This window comes from Chiloscyllium plagiosum, unplaced genomic scaffold (assembly GCF_037043375.1).
Source record: "Chiloscyllium plagiosum isolate Xiang-an unplaced genomic scaffold, Cpla_swu_hap1 HiC_scaffold_28, whole genome shotgun sequence".
In the NCBI taxonomy this organism is placed as follows: domain Eukaryota; kingdom Metazoa; phylum Chordata; class Chondrichthyes; order Orectolobiformes; family Hemiscylliidae; genus Chiloscyllium; species Chiloscyllium plagiosum.
Genome location: NW_028270166.1, coordinates 52581465 through 52602622, shown reverse-complemented (window position 1 = coordinate 52602622; position 21158 = coordinate 52581465). Strand labels below are relative to the sequence as shown.

General features: G+C 47.4%; 1 long non-coding RNA gene across 1 annotated transcript; it reads right to left on the bottom strand.

Moving 5' to 3' along the window:
* Positions 1-2436: 2436 nt before the first annotated feature.
* Positions 2437-20896, bottom strand: LOC148142756 (uncharacterized). The gene is made up of 3 exons (XR_015751937.1): positions 20825-20896; positions 20460-20558; positions 2437-2759 (listed from the first exon to the last, which is right to left on the bottom strand). It is a non-coding gene; the product is annotated as an uncharacterized LOC148142756 (long non-coding RNA).
* Between the last annotated feature and the right edge of the window lie 262 nt (positions 20897-21158).

Sequence of the window (21158 nt, the reverse complement as noted above, 5' to 3'; positions counted from 1 at the left end):
CAGACAGTCACCTGAGGCGGGAACTGAACCCGAGTCTCTGGCGCTGTGAGGCAGCAGTGCTAACCACTGTGCCACCGTGCCGCCCAGTGTTCTGGGAATGTTCTAGAAACCATCTGTTCTTGTGGATGTGTGTCTGTGTGTTTAGGGAGGGAAGGTTTCTTCTGTATTACATCACCTATCTGTCAGTAATTCGGAATTTGCCATGTGTTTTTCCAGCTACAACTACATCAATAAATCTCTGAACATTTCATTTTGAAAATCTCACTCTGATCTCAATCAATTATAAAATGTCCATCAGGCTGATGTATAAATTGTTGGTTTTCCTTCCTCACAGTTAACGTCATGACAATCTTCGTCCTGCTTTATAAAGATTGTGGATTGTCTCCATGTGTCAGGCGTTACCTGGAGGCAATGGCAGTGACGGATCTACTGGTCATTATCCTCGACCTGATATTGAGACACATTCCCAACGTTTATCGGGAACAGTTTTATTTCCTGTGGGACATCCCCGTGTGTAATATCCACGGCGTCCTGCTTTATGCAGCCACTGACTGTTCTGTCTGGTTCACCGTCACTTTCACCTTTGATCGATTTGTGGCCATTTGTTGCCAGAAGTTGAAAAATAAATATTGCAGTGAGAAAACGGCGGCTGTGGCTCTGGGAACAGTGACTGTGCTGAGCTGTTTAAAGAACATTTTCTGGTATTTCATGCTCACGGGTCGTTATCGGTTGGCGAACTCCCCCTGGTTTTGTTACATAAGGAACGGTGTTCTATCTTCTCGTGTCTGGGTCACAATCGAGTTCCTCCATCACATTCTAACACCAACTCTCCCATTTCTCCTGATTCTGCTGCTCAATGTTTTCACCATCAGACACATTTTGGTGACTTGCAGAGCCCGCAGGAGGCTCCGGATTCACACCAATGAGGACACTCACCATGATAAAGAAATACAACACCGAAAAAAATCTATTGTTTTATTGTTTGTGATCTCGGCCAATTTCATCCTGTTATGGTCAATGTTAATGCTGTATTCAATATGGAACCGAATGTATAGTCTGGCATATGACTCTGTGTATCTAGATGCCTATGTGCAGGAATTAGGCTTCATGCTGCAGCTCCTCAGTTGCTGCACTAACACCGCGATTTACGCTGCGACCCAGACTAAATTCAGACAGCAGCTGAAGAATGTGCTGAAATATCCCTTTACCCAAATTCATCAAACAATCAAATTCGCTTATTAATCAATCCATCCAGGATTTTCTCATTTCAGTTCCATGTTTCAGCAATGAGGCAGCCTGTTGCTATGGTAACAGACTGAGGGTAGTGCTGGTTTATCCAATCTTATCCCACAGGGTGTTACAGGGACACATTTCAATGTTTCTCACAACTTGGGAGCCAGTGAGAAAAGGCACCATTTCACTGACTGTATCTGTAACTTCAATTTGTAAATAATGAAAATGTTCATTAAGAAGTGCCAAGCAGTGGAACAAACTGCTTTATTGTTTATCTTTGTGTTGAAGAAGCTGAACTGGAGAGAGACAGACCCGACCCAAGTCCTGGTCCTTAGGGAAGGGAAGGGAACCGGGGCCGAGTTCAGGAGTTGGGGTTCAGTCACTTTGTCCTTTACCTTCACCTCAGGATCACTCTCTCTGACCTGGCATCAGCAGGATTCATCTCTCTCCCTTGATTCCTCTCCCTCCATTTCCAGCTCTCACTCTCACAATGTCTCCCTCTCTCTCCTCTCCACCCATTGTTGTCTCCTTTTGCTCACATCAATGATGCAACATCAGTCGGACAAAACTGCTCTGTGTCGCCAAAGACATTGTTTGAAGAACGAGACACCAGCAACCTGAGAGATTCACAAGCTGTGATGCTCTGTCTGAAGGAAAATATCGGCCACTTTTGTAGTGGCATGTCGAGGCCACCAGAGGGTGGCATTGTATTACATTAAACACAGGAAGGGAGCAAGAGAGACTCAGCCTTTAATTCATCACTTTTTAATTCATCAATTCATTCAAACTTTCCTCCAGTGCCATTGCAGCCAGAGACACAGGCTGCACAAACACATACAAACACACATTTGGAGATAAACATCAAAAGGACCATTGAATGTGCACACAGATACATAACACAGTTCGGCCGACAAAGACACACATACACACACATTCACACAGATACGGAGACATACACTAATACACACATCCATATACATTACCTCACACACTTATAACTACAAACACGCAGAGATAGATCGACTGAGATAACGCACACAGTTCAAGAGAGAGAATCACATACAGACACACACAGGCACATTTACACACACAAACATGCAGACCGACATAGATTCATACACATACAAAGACAGAAACAGACACAGACTGAGGTGCAGATGTGCAACAGGCCTTGACGCAGACACACACAAACACACAGAAACACATTGTTATGGACCAGGCCAGCCCACCTTAAAATATTTGAAGGCAGTAGCTTAGACCCTAGCATTTTACTCTTTTAAAGACAGATGTGAAATCGATATTCTCATATACTTCGGGAGTGTTGCTGAACAAAGAGACCTTGGAGTGCCGGTTCGTCGCTCCTTGAAAGTGGTGTCGCAGGTAGATAGGATAGTGAAGAAGGCGTTTTATATGCTTTCCTTTGTTGGTCAGAGTATTGAGTACAGGAGTTGGCAGGTCATGTTGTGGCTGTAGAGGACATTGGTTAGGCCACTGTTGGAATATTGCATGCAATTCTGGTCTCCTTCCTATTGGGAAGATCTTGTGAAACTTGAAAGGGTTCAGAAAAGATTTACAATGATGTTGCCAGGGTTCGAGGATCTGAGCTACAGGGAGAGACTGAACAGGTTGGGGTTGTTTTCCCTGGAGTGTCAGAGGCTGAGGGGTCACCTTATAGAGGAATACAAAATCATAAGGTGCATGGATAGGATAAACAGACAAAGTCTTTTCCCTGGGTTTGGGAGTCCAGAATGAGAGGGCATAGGTTTAGGGTGAGAGGGGAAAGATATAAAAGAGACCAAAAGGGCAACTTTTTCACACAGAGGGTGGTATGTGTATGGAATGAGCTGCCAGAGGAAGTGGTAGAGGCTGGTACAATTGCAACATTTAAAAGGCATCTGGATGGGTATATGAATAGGAAGGGTTTGGATGGATATGGGCCGGGTGCTGGCAGGTGGGGCTAGATTGGGTGGGGATATCTGGTTAGCATGGAAAGGTTGGACCGAAGGGCCTGTTTCCATGTTGTACATCTCTTTGATTCTATATCTCTATTCCAGGTGTAATGCAGCTGGTCAGGCCGCTCAACTTTCAGCAAAACAGAGTTTATTTAAACATGAGAGTTTAACAAAACAAAACAGAATTTAGAATAACGTAACTATTGGAAAACATAACTGACCAGATACAGCAACTTCGTTCAGGCACTATTCCAATGCAGTAACATCCCATAACACACACCATCCTGATACACCAGGAATAAAAGAATGACTAGAGTAAGATTAGGACCAATCAAGGATAGTAGTGGGAAGTTGTGCATGGAGTCCGAGGTGAATGGGGAAGCATGAAATGAATATCTGTCAGTACTTACACTAGAAAAAGACAATGTTGTTGAGGGGAATACTGAGATACAGGCTACAAGGCTCGAGGTGAATGAGGTTCACAAGGAGGAGGTGTTAGCAATTCTAGAAAGTTTGAAAATAGATAAGTCGCCTGGACCAGATGGGATTTATCTTCGGATTCTCTGGGAAGTAAGAGAGGAGATTTCCAAGCCTTTGGCTTTGATCTTGATGTCACCATTGTCGAAAGGAATAGTGCCAGAAGGCTGGAGGATAACAAATGGAACACAGAATATAGAACAATACAGCACAGAACAGGCCCTTCGGCCCTCGATGTTGCACTGACCTGTGAGCTATTCTCAGCTCGTCCACCTACACTATCCCATTGTCATCCATTATCCAATGATTGTTTAAATCTCCATAATGTGGAGGAGTTAAGTACATTGGCAGGTAGGGCATTCCATACCCTTAACACTCTCTGAATAAAGAACCTGCCTCTGTCATCTGTCTTAAATCTATCACCTATCAATTTGTAGTTATTCCCCCTTGCACAAGCTGGCGTCGTCATCCCAGGAAAAAGACTTTCACTGTGTACCCTATCTTATCCTCTGATCATCGTGCATGTCTCTATCAAATCCCCTCTTAGCCTTCTTCTTTCCAATGAGACCAGAGCCAAGTCTCTCAGCCTTTCCTCATGAGACCTTCCCTCAGAGCAGGCAACATCCTGGGTAAATCTCCTCTGACTCTTTTCCAGTGCTTCCACATCCTTCCCAAAATATGGCGACCAGAACTGTACACAATATTCCAAGTGTGGCCGCACAAGCGTTTTGTATAGTTGCAGCATAAAATTGCTGCTCCGGAACTCAATCCCTCTACCAATGAAACCTAACACACCGTATGCCTTCTTAACAGCACTATCTACCTGGGTAGCAACTTTCAGAGATCTATGTACATGGACTCCAAGGTCCCTCTGCACATCCACACTACCAAGAATCTTTCCATTGACCCAGTACTCTGCCTTCTTGTTATTCTTCCCAAAGTGCATCACCTCACATTTATCTGCATTGAACTCCATTTGCCATCTTTCAGCCCAATTCTGCAGTTTATCCAAGTCCCCTGGAACCTGTAACATTCTTCCAAACTATCCACTACCCACCGACTTCAGTGTCATCTGCAAATTTACCTATGCCTGCGTCGAAGTCATTTATCAAAAATGACAAACAACAGTGGCACTAAAACAGATCCTTGTGGCACACCACTAGTAACTGGAGTCCAGGCCGGATATTTTACATCAACCACTACTCGCTGCCTACTTTCAGAGAGCCAGTTTCTAATCCAAGCTCCAAAATCACCCCCAATCCCATGCCTCTGCATTTTCTCCAACAGCTTACCATGTGGGACCTTATCAAAGGCCTTACTGAAGTCCATGCATACCACATCAACTCCCTATCCTCATCTACATGCTTGGTCACCTTCTCAAAAAACTCAATGAGGCTTGTGAGACATGACCTGTCCTTGATGAAACCATGTTGACCATCTGAAATCAAATTGTTGCTTGCTAGAATAATCCTTTCCAAAATCTTTCCTACAACAGAAGTACGACTCACTGGTCTATAATTACCTGGATCATCTCTACTGCCTTCTTGAACAAGGGCACAACATTTGCAATCCTCCAGTCCTCTGGTACAAAACCTGTAGACAATGACGACTCAAATATCAAAGCCAAAGGCTCTGCTATCTCCTTCCTAGCTTCCCAGAGAATCTTCGGATAAATCCCATCCGGACCAGGGGACTTGTCTACTTTCGTTCCTTTGAGAATTGATGACACCTGTTTGTAACTAACCTCGATTCTTCCTGGTCTAATATCTCGTACCTCATTCTTCTCCTCTACAATATTCTCCTTTTCCTGAGTGAAAACTGATGAGAAATGTTCATTTATGATCTCTCCGATCTCGACAGGGTCCACACTCAACTTCCCACGTCTGTCTTTGACTGGCCCTATTCCTACACTAATCATCCTTTTATTCCTCACATCCTTTTATTCCTTTATTCTATTTGCTAAACACTGCTCGTGTCCTCTCTTTGCTTATCTTAACTCTCTCTTTAAATCCTTCCCAACTGATCCGTATCCCTCCATCACCTCATCTGAACCATCTTGCCTCATCAACACATAAACCTCCTTCTTCTGCTTAACAATTTCTGCTGTAAACCACGGTTCCGTTACCTTATCACTTCCCCCCTGCCTGACAGGGACATACCTATCAAGGACACACAATATCCGATCCTTAAACCAGCTCCACGTTTCCATTGTCTGCATCCTCTGCATTTTGTTACCCCATTCTTTGCATCCTAATTCTTGCCTAATCGCATTATTACTGCCTTGCCCCATCAATAACTCTTGCCCTGTGGCATGTACGTATCCCTTTCCATCGTTAAACTAAACATGACTGAATTATGGTCACTCTCTCCAAAGTGCTCGCCTACAACTAAATCAAACACTTGGCCTGGTTCATTACCAAGCACCAGATCCAGTGTGGCTTCCCCTCTTGTCAGCCCTTCGACATACTGGGTCAGGAAACCCTCCTGTACACATTGGGCAAAAACTGATCCATCCGAGGTACTAGAGATATAGCATTTCCAGTCAATGTTGGGGAAGTTAAAGACACCATACTGATCACCCTGTTCCTTTCACTCCTACCCAGATTAATGTTGCTAATCCTCTCTTCCACCTCCCTGGAACTCTGCAGAGGCCGATGAAAAACTCCAAGTAATGTGACCTCTCCTCTCCAGTTTCTAACCTCAGCCCACACTATCTCAATGGATGTGTCCTCATCAAAGGTTCTCTCAGCCACTGTTATACTATCCTTGACTAACAATGCCACACCTTCCCCTCTTTTACTGCTTTGCCTGTTCTTAATGAAAGATCTAAATCCCTGGAACCCATTCCTCACCCTGATCTATCCATGTCTCCGAAATGGTCACAACATCGAAGTTCCAGGTACCTATCCATTCTGCAAGCTCACCTACTTACTTCGGATACTCCTGGCATTGAAGTAGATACACTTCAAACCAGCTTGCTGTCTGCCAGCACATTCCTGTGACCCTGAAATCCTGTCCCTCTCCTTCCTACTATCATCCTCCGGTGCACTGCAACTACACCTCAGGTTCCCATTCCCCTGCTGAGCTAGTTTAAACCCACCCGAATAGCACCAGGATATTAGTACCCCTCTGGTTCAAGTGAAGACCGTTTGTACAGGTCCCACCTTCCCCAGAATGAGCCGCAATTATCCAAGTACCTGAAACCCTCCCTCCTGCACCATCCTTGCAGCTACGAGATCAGCTGATGTCTTTCTCTATTCCATGCCTCGCTATCACGTGGCACGGGTAACAAACCAGAGATAACAACAAACATTGTCCCCTTGTTAAAGAAGGGGAGTAGAGATAACCCTGGCAATTATAGACCTGTGAGCCTTACTTCAGCTGTGGGTAAAGTATTGAAAAATGTTATAAGAGTTAGGATTTATAATCATCTACAAAGGAATAATTCGATTAGGGATCGTCAATATTGTTTTGTGAAGGGTAGGTCGTGCCTCACAAGCATTATGGAGTTCTTTGAGAAGGTGACCAAACAGGTAGATGAGGGTTAAGCAGTTGGTGTGGTATATGTGGATTTCAGTAAGATGTTTGATAAGGTTCCCCATGGTAGGCTATTGCACAAACTACGGAGGCATGAGATTGAGGGTGATTTAGCAGTTTCGATCAGAAATTGGCAAGCTGAAAGAAGACAGGGGATAGTGTTTGATGGGAAATGTTCATCTTGGAGTTCAGTTACTACTGGTTACTGCAGGGATCTGTTTTGGGTCCACTGCTGTTTGTCATTTTTATAAATGATCTGGATGAGGTCATCTGGATGGTAGTAAATTTGTGGATGACACTAAGGTCGGTAGAGTTGTGGGTAGTGCCGAAGGATGTTGTAGGTTACAAAGGGATACAGGTAAGCTGCAGAGCTGGGCTGAGAGGTGGCAAATGGAGTTAATGCGGAAAAGTGTGAGGTGATTAACTGTGGAAGGAGCAACAGGAATACAGAGCACTGGCCTCACGGTAAGATTCTTGGTAGTGTCGATGAGCAGAAAGATCTTGGTGTCCATGTACATAGAAAGTTGTCACCCAGGTTGATAGGGTTGTTAAGAAGTCATTTGGTGTGTTAGCTTTTATTAGTAGAGGGACTGAGTTTCAGAGCCATGATGTCATGCTGCCGCTGTACACAACTCTGGTGCAGCCGCACTTGGAGTATTGTATACAGTTCAGGTAACCGCATTATAGGAAGGATGTGGAAGCTTTGGAAAGGGTTCAGAGGAGATTCACTAAGATGTTGCCTGGTATGGTGGGAAGGTCTGACCAGGAAAGGTTGATGGACCTGAGACTGTTTTCATTAGAAAGAAGAAGGTTGAGAGGTGACTTAATTGAGACATATAAAATAATTAAAGGGTTAGATAGGGTGGACAGTGCAAACATTTTCCTCGGATGGTGATGGCTCGCACAAGGGGGCATACTTTAATTTGAGGGGTGATGGATATAGGACAGATGTCAGAGGTAGGTTTTTCACTCAGAGGATAGTAGGGACATGGAATGCACTACCTACTACAGTTGGAGACTCGCCAACCTTAAGGACATTTAAATGGTCATTGGATAGACATATGGAATAGTGTAGGTTAGATGGGCTTCAGATGGGCTTCACAGGTCGGCGCAACATTGAGGGCCGAAGGGCCTGTACTGCGCTGTAATGTTCTATGTTCAATAATATAAACTGGAACACAGATTCTTACAGGCAAGAGGCAGACTTGGTCAGGGAGCTTAAGGTGAAGGAATCCTCAGCAGGCAGTGATCATAATATGACTGAAATTACTCTGCAATTTGAGAGGGAGATGATAGAATCAAAGGTAATGGAATACAGCTGAATAAAGGCAACTACAGAGGCATGAGAGAGGAAGTGGGTAGAATTGACTGGGAGAGGAGTGTATCAGGAAAGACAGTGGAACAGCAATGGCAGGAGGTTCTGGGAATAACTCAGGAGACACAGCAGAGATTCATCCCAAGGGAAAGAAGCCTGGTACAGGGAGGAAGAGGCAACCATGGCTGACTAGGGAAGGCAGAGATAGCATAAAAGTAAAAGAGAAAACAGATCATTTGGGGAAGGGCAGTGGGAAACCAAAGGATTGGGAACTTGCAAAGACCAATGGAGAGCAACAACAAAAGATATAAGGACGGTCACGATGAACTATGAGGGTAAGCTAGCCAGACATATCAAGGAATACTGCAAGAGTTTCTACAGATATATAAAGGGCAAAAGAGAGGCAAAAGTGGACATTGGATCACTGGAAAATGAGGCTGGAAAGATAGTTGTGGGGAAAAGGAAATGGCTGAGGAATTGAATAATTATTTTGTGTCTGATTCATGGTGGAAAATACGAGTAATATCAAATATATTCAAGAGAGTCTCGTGGCAGAGCTGAGTATGATTGTCATCACCAAAAGAGAAGGTTCTAGATAAACCGAATGGCCAGAGAGACACAGACAGACAGAGATGCACGGTGGCTCAGTGGTAAACACTGCTGCCTTAGTGCCAGGGACCCAGGTTCAAATCCAGCCTTGAATGACCGTCTGTGTGGAGTTTGTACATTCTCCTTGTGTCTGCCTGGGTTTCCTCTGGGTGCTTTGGTTTCCTTCCACAGTCCAAAGATGAGCAGATTAAGTGGACAAGCCATGGGAAGTGTAAGGTTACAGAGATGGGAAAGGTTTGGGGAGGCTGTCCTTCAGAGGGTTGGTGTGGAATCAATGGGCTGAATGGCCTGCTTCCATCCTGTGGGGAATCTATGGAAACCCAAGGAGAGAAAGAAGTCGGTGGGGAGAAAGGCAAACAGATACCATTGAGCATGAGCGATGGAGAGGGACAGAGAACGAGGGGGATGTGGCTCAAATGACCCTCAGGGAGCAATAGCAAGATCACAGAGGGCAGAGAGAGGTTGGCGGGAAAGGCCAAAGATCGGAAATACTGAACGACAGATCAGTTCCTGAAAAACCTGGGGAGAGGGTGAGAGAGTGGGCAGGGGTAGATGTGAAGGATATGGCAGAGAGAAGAATGTATAGAAAGCTGCGTGAGGGACAGGCAGCTGGGAATATGGAGGCAGAGAGAGAAGGAGGCAGTGAAATCTGTGGGATCAGACTGTGCAGCAACTCCCTTTTTGCCCTTCTGTCTTCCCACACCCTCTACCCCCCCAGAGTTCACCCCCTTGTGGTACAAACCCCGGAGACTGCCTGAGCCCCACAATTGTTCTCCCCCAGGAGTGTGTGTTTGTGTGTAAATGAATGACAGGAGATGGGACAGTTTATAATAATTGTCTCTCTCTCTGTCTCTGCATCATCCAGTGTTTCACCTCCCGAAACAAATGGGGGTGGAAGGACTGAGAGAGAAATGAAAATTAATTAGTTTTTCACAAACTCCTGCACCAAAAGCACAGCAAGATCCCACCGCTCGCTGCCTCCACAATCTGACAGGCTCCTCCCAACACAGCCCCTGATATTAAATACATGGATCGGGAACGGGAAGGTTACTCAGACTGCCTCAGGACTGTCCCAGTGTTTCTGTTTGAGGGGAGCAGGGTCAGAAATATTTATTGTCTCCCATCATCCCAACTCCCCCTCCCCACACACCACCCCCATTCCCATTGCCAGAGTCTTTGTCTCCCTCAGTGTCCAAGGTTCAGTCTCTCAGAAATCCTCCCAGGAGAGAGATGGAAATTGATCAAATCAAAGCTAAGATGTTCTGAAACAAAACTGAGGAGAAACAAATGAGATCCCATCACTGACTGACTTCCAAAGTCTCTATGTTTAATCAGCACCTCGCCCTGATCTTAAACCCAGAGAATAGGAACAGATTTCAAATGGGATTAGGGGCAAATGCTTTCTGACTGCCCCCAGGGTTTATTTTCTGAGGGGCTGGGCAATGACTCAGTGGTGGAGAGTCATTCACCACAACTTGTGTCCCTCTCCCCCTTTTCCCACCACTCGCCCCCAGCCCCCACCATCCATTGGGTTTCATCTGCCCTGTCCAGCTGGTTCTCTGACACTCCAGGGGGTACGAAAAGCACAAGAAATAAGACCAATGTTCCCCTGACCCACTCCCATTCAAAGGGCGCCACCCCCGTGTCCACTCCATCTGGGATTAGTGCAGTTTCTATATTAAATATTAATGAGGAACCTTTCCCTGGTACAGGCACCTCTCGATCTGTGTGTCCCTGTCTCTCTCTTTCACTCCTCTCTCCCTCTGTCTGACCCTATCCACTTGTCCATCTCTGTTCAGCTTTCTCCTCCTGTTCTCGCAAATCAATCAATGTCTTTCCTTCTCTGACCCCTTCTCCCTCTTCCTCTTTCACTGTCCCAGCCACACCTCATCTCTGGTCAGATTTCCCTTTCCTCTCGATAATCTCTCTCTCTTTCTCTCCATTCCACACATGTTTTGATTGAAATGCCCTCTCCTGCCTCACGTTTGCCTTGTGCTCCAATCTCTGCACCATGTCTCGGAGAGTGTGGGGATGACGGGAGGTGGTGGGAGGGTCAGAGCTATGGGGGAAATGGAGGCTCGGTGCAGCCCAAAACACTATCAGACCATCAGTGACCTCAGCCTGGGGTCCGATGGATAGGCTAACGTAACATGTGAGGGTGAGCTGCAGGCCGAGGGAGTGCACTGCAAGATCCCATAGGGAGCTGAATGCAGGACTGCCATGGCATTCCTTCAACAACCTGTCAGAGCCCACATCCACTCACCAACCCCCCCACCTCCCCAGTGCCCCCACAGAGAGGGGCTGACATTGGAGTGAAGGGTATTCTGCACAGCTGGATCCCACCAGCTGTCCCCAGTTTCCCCCACTCCATGGTGAATGAAACTGAAGGTTTCTGTACCTTCACCATCCACGTTCAGAACCCCTTGCCCTCACCTCCTGAATTTCCTGAATGTGAAAAGTGTTGCTCCCTGCTACTGTAAAGGAAATGGCTGCAGTCTATCCCCACACAGCAAGATCCCACAGACTGTAATGTGAAAACAGCACTCCCCCCCCACCCCCCATCCCCACTAAGCCACCAGCAAATACTAAACCCTCCCGTTTCAACCTGGAGCTGGGCTGGGTCTGAACACTGGAGTAAACCCTCACACCCTCCCTCTAGATCCCGTACCTAGCCCCCCACCACCCCATCCCTCTTTCACTCCAACAACCCCATCTTCACCCCCCCCCCCGCCCCCACAATCCCTGCTGTGCAGGATCCCACAAGAAGCAAAATGAAAAAATGGCCAATCGTTGATGGAGTGGGTTAATATCATCCTGAACGTTGGCCAAAAGGGAGTGGGGCGGCAGGGGAGGGTGGTGGGGTGGGGGCTGCGCAGGGCGGTGTGGGAGGGTGGTGAGGTGGGGGCTGTGCAGGTCCTGTATTTCTTGCCCCTTTGCAATGCTGAGGACCCTCCTCAGTCCCAGAGCCTACTCCAAAACCCCACCCCCTAACCCCAGAGACAGTAATAAGATCCCAGTCAATAGCAACAATTCCTTCTGTTCATCCCCCAATCCTCACAGATAGACTGAGAAGGGTAGGAGGAGGGAGTGGGACATGTTGTGGGGGAGATGACGGGTCTTGTGATCCCCTCTGACCATTCACCCACCTCCCCATTAAAATGGCGACAAGTCCCAGTGGAGTCTCTCCCAGATATTCCGAGAGGAATTACAGAAAAGAAAACGGCTGGTGGAGAGACAGGAAAATCCAACCCTCTCCGCGCACCTCCCACCGCCGCCATTAGCCTCAGCTGACCAATAAACTACATTTGAGTGGCACCTGCAACTTCCATTTAGCACTGTCTGAAGTAATAATCCAACCCTTCCACAATGATTGAAAAAAAGCTTCAGAGGCTCAGGACTCCACCCTCACCCCCAAACCCCCTCCCCCACCACCAACACCTCCATCCTCACCGCCCCCACCCCTGCCACACACACACCCCCACCCTCACCCCCCACTGCCCTAACACCTCCATCCTCACCGCCCCCCACCCCACACATACACACAACCCCCCAGAAGAGGTTAATGTTTAAATCCATAAGACCATAAGAATGAGGAGCAGGAAATGGCCGTCTGGCCCTTTGAGCCTCCTGCGTCATTCAGTGTGATCACGGCTGGTCTTTTTGTGGCATCAGCTCCACATACCCACCCTCTCACCATCACCCTTAATTCCTTTCCTGTTCAAAAATCTATCTCTCTTAACTTTAAACTCATTCACTGAGGAGGTCTCAACTGCTTCACTGGGCCGGGATTTCCACAGATTCACAACCCTCTGGGTGAAGAACTTCCTTCTCAATTCAGTCCTAATCTGTTCCTTCTTATTTTGAGGCTATGCACACTTGTCCCAGTTTCACCTGCCAGTGGAAACACCCTGTTTACTTCTATCTTATCTATTCCACTCCCACCCCACCATCCCCAATATTCTAGGAAATTCCAAGGAATATTATTCCAGTCTGCTCAGTCTCTCCTCATAAGCCACCCCCCTTGAACTCCGGAATCAACCTAGTGAACCTCCTCCTCTGCACCACCTCCAGTGCCAGTACATCCTTTCTCAAGTATGGAAACAAAGCCTGCACACAGTCCTCCAGGTGTGGCCTCCCCAGCACCCTATACAGCTGCAATGTAACCTCCCTGCTTTTAAACTCAATCCCTTTAGCGATGAAAGACAAAATTCCACTTTCCTTCTGAATTACTTGTTGCACCTGCAGACTAACATTCTCTGATCCACGCACAAGGACCCCCAGGTCCCTCTGCACAGCATCATGCTGCAGGTTTCTTTCACCATTCCGAAACAGTCCCTCTCACAGTTATTCCAAATTGGATGATTTCACATTTATTCACATTGTCCTCCATCTTCCAGACCTTTGCCCACTCACTTGAACTATCGATGTCCCTTTGGAAACTTTCAGAGTGCTCTGCACACTTTACTCTACCACTCACCTTCATGTCATCCGCAAACATTGACACTAACTATAAATTGTGAATGATTGTGGTCCTAATGCTAATCAATGAGGCAAACACTCGTCACTGATCAACAACTAGAAAGGCACTCATTTATCCCCCCTCCTTGCTTCCTGTCAGTTAACCTATCCTGTATCCATGCTAATACATGGCCCGTATGTTTAGCTTATGCCAGAATCTTTTGTGCAACCCCTTATCGAATGAAGGAAGATCCCACACGCAGTCTCACTGCATTCCAACAGAAGCACATCACACACACGGTTAGAAACCAGAGGCTGCAAAGGTTGGGACACAGTCACCTCCGCCCTCATGTTTGTGTATCTGTCCGACTTCTCTCTGTCTCATTCTCTCTATCCCAGGCTGTCATCTTCACTCATGTGCTGGGAACTATTTCTCTCGCAATTTCATTGCTCAGTGATTGGAGAAAAATAAATAGCCCTGTCCTCCAACCTGGAATCTGGGAGCTAGTGCCGAAATTGAGGAAACTATCTCACAGACGAGTCAAGCAACATCCTGATATAATCATTCTTATCAGATCATACCTTACATACCCAGACACCACCATTACCATCCCTGGATATGTCCGGTCCCACTGGCAGGACAGACCCAGCCGAGGTGGCAGCACAGTGGCATACAGTCAGGAGGGAGTTGCCCTGGGAGCCCCTGACATTGACTCTGGACCTCATGAGGTCTCATGGCTTCAAGTGAAACAGAAGCAAGGAAACCTCTTACTGCTTATCACCTATCGTCCTCCTTCAGCTGATGAATCAGTGCCCCTCCATGTTGAGCAACACTTGGAGGAAGCACTGAGGGTGGCAAAATATCATACTGTGTGGGGGATTTCAGTGTCGACCACCAAAGAGTGGCTCAGCAGCAGCAGCATTACTGATCGGGTTGGTCGGGTCCTAAAGGATATAACTGCTACACTGGGTCTCTGGCAGATGGTGTAGGAACCAACAAGAGCAGAAAATGTATTTGATCTCACCCTTACGAATCTGCCAGCTGCAATCACCTCTGTCCATGACAGTATTGATAAAAGTGACCACCACACTGCCCTTATGGAGACAAAGTCCCGCCTTCACATTGAGAATACCCTCCACCTTGCTGTGTGGTGCTATCACTGTGCTAAATGGGACAGACTTTGAACCGATTTAGCAACTCAATATTGGGTATTGAGCTGTGGGTTATCAACAGCAGCAGAACTGTACTCCAGCACAATCTGTAACCTCATGGCCCAGCATATCCCCCACTCAACCATTACCATCAAGCCAGGGATCAATCTTGGTTCAATGGAGAGTTCAGGAGGGCGTGCCAGGAGCAGCAACAGGCAGACCTAAAAATGAGGTGTCAACCTGGTGAAGGTACTAAACAGGAGTACTTGCATGCCAAATGGCATAACCAGGAAGTGATAGACAGAGCTACGTGCTCCCACAACCAACGCATCAGATCTAAGCTCTGCAGTCCTTCCACATCGTGAATGGTGGTGAATGGTGGTGAACAATTTAACAACTCACTGGAGGAGATGCTCCACAAATATCCCCATCCTCAATAATGGAGGAGCCCAGCACATCAGTGTAAAAGATAAGGCTGATGCATTCGCAGCAATCTTCAGTCAGAAGTGCTGAGTAGATGGTCCATCTCAGGCTACTACAGTGGTCCCCAGCCTCACAGATACCAGTCTCCAGACAATTCCATTCATTCCCCGAGACATCCAGAAATGGCTGAGGCACTGGATACTGCAAAGGCAATGGGCACTGAGAACATTCTGGCAATAGTACTGAAGTACTTACCACTCCCCTAGCCAAGCTCTTCCCGCACAGTTACAACACTGGCATCTCCCTGACAATGTGGAAAATTGCCCAGGTATTTCCAGTACATGAAAAGCATGACAAATCCAACCCGGCTAATTACCACCCAATCTGCCGACTCTCCATCAACAGGGCTATCAAACAGAGTGATGCTGGAAAAGCACAGCAGGTCAGGCAGCATCCAAGGAGTGAAATGCTGCCGGACCTGCTGTGCTTTTCCAGCACCACTCTGATCCAAACTCGGGTTTCCAGCATCTGCACTCCTCACTTTTGTCGAGGGCTATCAAACAGCACGTGCTCAACAACAACCTGCTCAGTGATGCCCAGTTTGGGTTTGGCCAAAGTCATTCAGCTCCTGATCTCATTACAGCCTCGGTTCAAACATGGACAAAAGAGCTGAATTCCAGAGGTTAGGCGTGAGTGACAGCCCTTGACATCAAGGCTGCATTTGACCGGGTCTGGCATCAAGGAGTCCTGTCAAAAATAGAATCAATAGGTAATGGGGGCAAACACTCCACTGGTTAGAGTCATACCTGGCACAAAGGAAGATGATTGTGGTTGTAGAGGGTCAGACATCTCAGCTCCAGGACATCTCTGCAGGAGAAATGGGTAGTGTCCTAGGCCCAATGATCTTCAGCTGCTTCATCAACTACCTTCCCTCTGTCATAAGGTCAGAAGTGGGGATGTTCGCTGATGTTTGCACAGTTTTCAGCACCTTTCACGATTCCTTAGATACTGAAGCAATCTGTGCTCAAATGCAACAAGATCTGGACAATATCCAGGCTTGTGCCAACAAGTGGCAAGTAACATTCACGCCACACAAATGCCAGACCATGACCATCACCAATAAAAGACACTCTAATCACCATTCCTCGACATTCAACGGTATTACCATCACTGAATTCCCCCCACTGTCAACATCCTTGGAGTTACCATTGACCGGAAACTCACTGGACTCACCACATGAATACAGTGGTTACAAGAACAGGTCAGAGGCTAGGGATACTGTGGCGAGTAATTCACCTCCTGACACCCCAAATTCTATCCACTCTCTACAAGGTACAAGTCAGGAATGTGATGGAATACTCCCCACTTGCCTGGATGGGTGCAGCTCCAACAACACTCAAGGAGCTTGACACCATCCAGGACAAAACAATTCACTTGATTGACACCACATCGACAAATATTCAAACCCTCCACCACCGGTGCCCAGTGGTAACAGTGTGTGCTATCTACAAGATGCGCTGCAGAATTTCACCAAAGATTCTTCAACAGCACCTTCCAAATCCACGACCACATCCGTCTAGAAGGACAAGGGCAGCAGGTACTTGGGAACACCACCACCTACAAGTTCCTCTGCAAGCCACACACCACCCTCACTTGGAAATATACCGCCATTTCTTTACAGTTGTTGGGTGAAAATCTTGGCATTCCCTCCCTACCGGCATTGTGGGTCAACTCACAGCAAGGGGACTGCAGTGATTCAAGAAGGCAGCTCACCACCACTTTCTCCAGGGCAAATAAGGATGGGCTGTCAATGTTAGCCAGCCAGTGACGCCCAAGTCCCACAAAAGAAAATTAAAAGAAGTTTCTATGATTTAAATCTCTGTCTCTGAAATGTTGTAGTTCCTGTCATTTTGTAAACCTGACTCGAAACGTTACAGCATTGATGGTTTAAACTGATGGGATGGTCTGGGGCATCTGATGGGGAGGCGGGGAAAGATGACAGACAGAGGAATTGTGATGGAGAGGTAGAAAGGGAGTGTGTGTGTTTGTAAGATATCATGGGAAAGAGAGTTGACCAGGCTGACAGAAAATGGACACTTTGCTCAGTTATGTTAGGAATCTATTCCCCAAGCTGCAGATACAGACAATTTTTATCGTATTACAGTAGTGTACTGTTAATTACAAGAAAATATGAATTAAATTACATTCAATGGAAAACAATCAGCTGGCCGGTCACAGCAATCAGGTAATAACTATAACAGGAGGTTCCGTTCCTCTGCGAGAGCAGGTGCTAATGTCCAGTATCCTGGTTCCAATGGGCCTGCAGGGGGGTGCGTATTCTTGTCAGGTATCTGGGTGCCACTCAGTCCATGGAGACTTTGTGGGGCTTCAGTACGTGAGGGCACTGTGGATGCCCTCAGGGCTGCAGGAGCGGTGATGCTATTGTGAGGTAGGAAGCCTGTTATCAGATCATCTGAGGAGTGTATTCCTTCAATCTGGAAGCTGTTTAGGTAATGTCTGGTTTTGCTGTTTAGTTCCTCAGCTGGTTGTAGTCAAGCTGATGGATTATGGTATGCTCTGTTCAGATAAGAACAGACATGGTTTCTGTGAACAAATAGTGGGCAGGCAGAGTGGTTTATCTTTTCTCCGACAATTCCGTTTTTTTGGTTTTGTCAGGGAAGCGCTGAGTTAGGGGTAGAGGCGAAGGGGGGAATGTAGCCAGAGCCAGGGGGAGGGTCGGAATCAGTGGGGTAGTATTCGGAGTCTGAGTCTGAAACCACATATTCCGTGTCGGGGCAAAGTTCTTATCCCTGTGGACCTTCACTAGTTGGGTGGTAAGGTCAGGGCAGGGGGGTAGAAGCATTGAGCACAAGCTCAGACAGCACATTTTAATAGCCATGACAAGAACTGCAATAATGACAATGATAGGAATGAGGACTATGAGACCCTGGAGCAAGGCCGTGCCACAGGAACCCAGCCAGGAGCGTGCCCAGTTCCATGGGTCCCATTTTGGTTTTGGGTTGTGCAGTACAGCGGCAGCCTGTTGGATATGTCGGGCTGAGTTAGTATGTTCCCACTGGGGCCGGGTATGTAACTGCAGCAATCAGAGCCGATGAGGGCACATGTGCCCCTTTCTCTGCCAGCAGATAATCCAGGGGCAGACCTGTTTTATTGGGCCACAGTGTGAACGGCAAGAACTTCTGCATTCAACTGGGTGAGTGCTTTGGATGTGGCATTGGCTACCTCCTCCAAGGGGATGGCCAGCAGCTGGGCTTCTATTTCCAATCGAATGGCTGCATAGGTGGGTGAACAGACAGAGAGAATCTGGTCAAGGGTGTTGGGGGTTCACTTCCTGCGAGACGGTGGCTTCGTGAAGGGAGGAGACTGGGAATGTTATACAATGGGACCACGTACCCAACATAGCAGTTCCTGGTCCAGGATAACAGGAACCAAGGGGAGGCTTTGTGGCTGTAAATAAAGTAAGTGCCATTATAGGTTCTCAGGCGGTCGGTCTGGGTCCCTGTCCAGGTGGTGGTGAAAGTGGGGTTTTGCCTGCTCCTGTTGGGGATGTGAAGGTTCAGTATCCTGCCCTCTGCTGTGGACTGACTTGCTGCGGGGTGAGGAGCAAGGAGTTGGCGCACCGGCCCCAGCCAGCATTCCATCCGGATGGATGGCTGCTTTTGAGGCAGATCGATCCGATGGGTGTGCCCTGTCCGGGAGTGTCTGTGAGGAGTAGGGCCGGGGGTTCATGGGGAAGATTGTATGAGGGATAGAACCATCTCTGAAAATTGTTTAATGGGTACTCTGCGGATTTCCAGCAGGCTGGAGAATTACCTCTGTAAGATCCCATTCACGGTGGTAGACTGAGAGTGGTCACTTCAGGGGACCTGACCCATCCCACCCACCTTTCAGCATTGTCTGATTCATTAAAAGGGAAGGGTCTCAGGGGAATGCCCCCTTGGGAGTGCATGGGGACATGAGCACAAACCCAACAGCTACTCTGGCTGACCCTCTGAGCATATACACAGGTCACACAGAGGAATGTATTGACCAGTGACTCGCGAACGGTAAGGTGTCTCACTGCATGATCCTGGTTCCAGTCATCCCGTGGCAGGATGATCAGGGAGAGTATAAAGATGGTGATGACTGTGGCGGTTAGCTGGAGCTTTCCTTGGGGTGTGGAGCTGTCGTTTGCTGTGCTTCCTGGTTGTTGTCTTTTGGGGGCGGAGTTCACTTGCAGCAGGTCTGTGTGTCCAATCAGGTTTTCCCTTCAGTTTGACAGCTGTCGGGGCTGTCAGAGGCACCAAGTATGGGCCTTTCCACCGAGGAGGGAGAGAATCATTTCCCAGTGATTTGATCATTACATAGTCCCCAGGTTGGAACGGATGAGGTGGCTCCTGGCGGGGTCTGGGCATCGCTGCCTTTATCAAATCATGGTGAAGGTTAATGACCCTACTGAGGGCTTGGCCCTAATCCAGCAGAGCCTCATGTGTCGGGGGTAGTGCTGTATCTGTGGAGAGGTTTGTGGGGCCTGGTCACTAAGGGCATGGGTCTTCCCATAAGGGCCAAAATTGGGATGGAGGACAAACTTTGTGATGATATTTGGGGACTACTGAATTGATGGTAACACAACATTTGATGAAACAATATTTGGCAGATGGTGGGCAAAATATTTGTGCGGGGGGAGTGCAACATCTGAGAGAGGGTGATATTCTTTTGGAGTGACTCAAGATTTTGGGAAGGGACATATTATTGTGAGGGTGGGGCAAAGTTGTGGAGTAAAGACAAGGGCAAAAGTGGGAGGTAGTGAAACGTGTTGAGTGAATATTTGAGGGGAAAAAAGAGAAGGCGAGGGTGTGAAATGGGGTGTGTATGGGGTCACAAAATTGGATGACACAAAGTTCGAGAAGTTACATTTGGCAGGGAGTCACATTCAGCAATTTTGGATCGAGAGAAAAATTTGGAGGAGGGGCAGGAAAAATGCAGAGAGAGGGAGGAACAGAAAGGTGGAGACAGGGGACAGAAAAAATGCAGTCAGAGAGGTAGGGGGAGACACGGCTGGAGGGAACGGACAGACAGAGGGAGAATGAAATAAAGAGTTCAGAGTGTGTCAGGCAGAGACGCAAGAGGGAAAGACAGAAAGACCAAAAGAGAGAAAGGAGGAGAGGCTTTGAGAGAAAGATACAGGGACACAAAGTGAGAAACAAAGAGACATAAAGTGATAATGTGAGAAAGAGAATGGGAAATCAGACAGAGACAGGCAGGAGTTCAGGAAAGACACAGTCTGAAACGGTGATACTCACCACTACTGTGGGTCCCAGCTCTCTCTCTCACTGATTTCTCACACTCCCTCGCTCCCATGAGGCATGAACACTGCTCCTGGGGTTCACTTCAGACAAGGTCTATTTTGGGGACAAGTTGGTAAAGGTTCAAAACTGGAACTGAGCTTCCAGCAGTACTCCCCCCCCACACACACACAGACGCACACACACGCACACAAACACACACGCATGCCGTCAGAGAGAGCCTGACACCCTCTGGGCTCCATTCACATAGCAAAAGGAAGTCTGACGGCCAAGACCTGCTTTATAAACGCCCAGGTCTGTCACTCAAACCCCTTTCTCTTCCCAAATCTCACTTCATCCTGTCAGTTTCCAGTTTCCTCTACCTGAAACACACCACCCCCAGATACAGAGCAAAGCAAGAGGCTTATTTGGGAGATTAAAGTGGGGAGGGATAAGGGTTGAGAGAAACAGCAATTCAATAGTACAGTCCAATGGCTCTTGTTTGACGCTGCATTCCCCCTTCACACAATTATTCACACTCTGTGTCTCTCTCTCTCTCTCTCACACACACACAGGCCCCAGAGCTGAAATCCACACTGAGACAAAGCTGCAGTTTCAAACCAGCTACAAAGCGCTTTTATTCAGACAAGGGAACAGTCTTCTTCTGCCAAGGAACACAGATTTATCCCAGAGGGGAACATTGTATTTCCACACTGA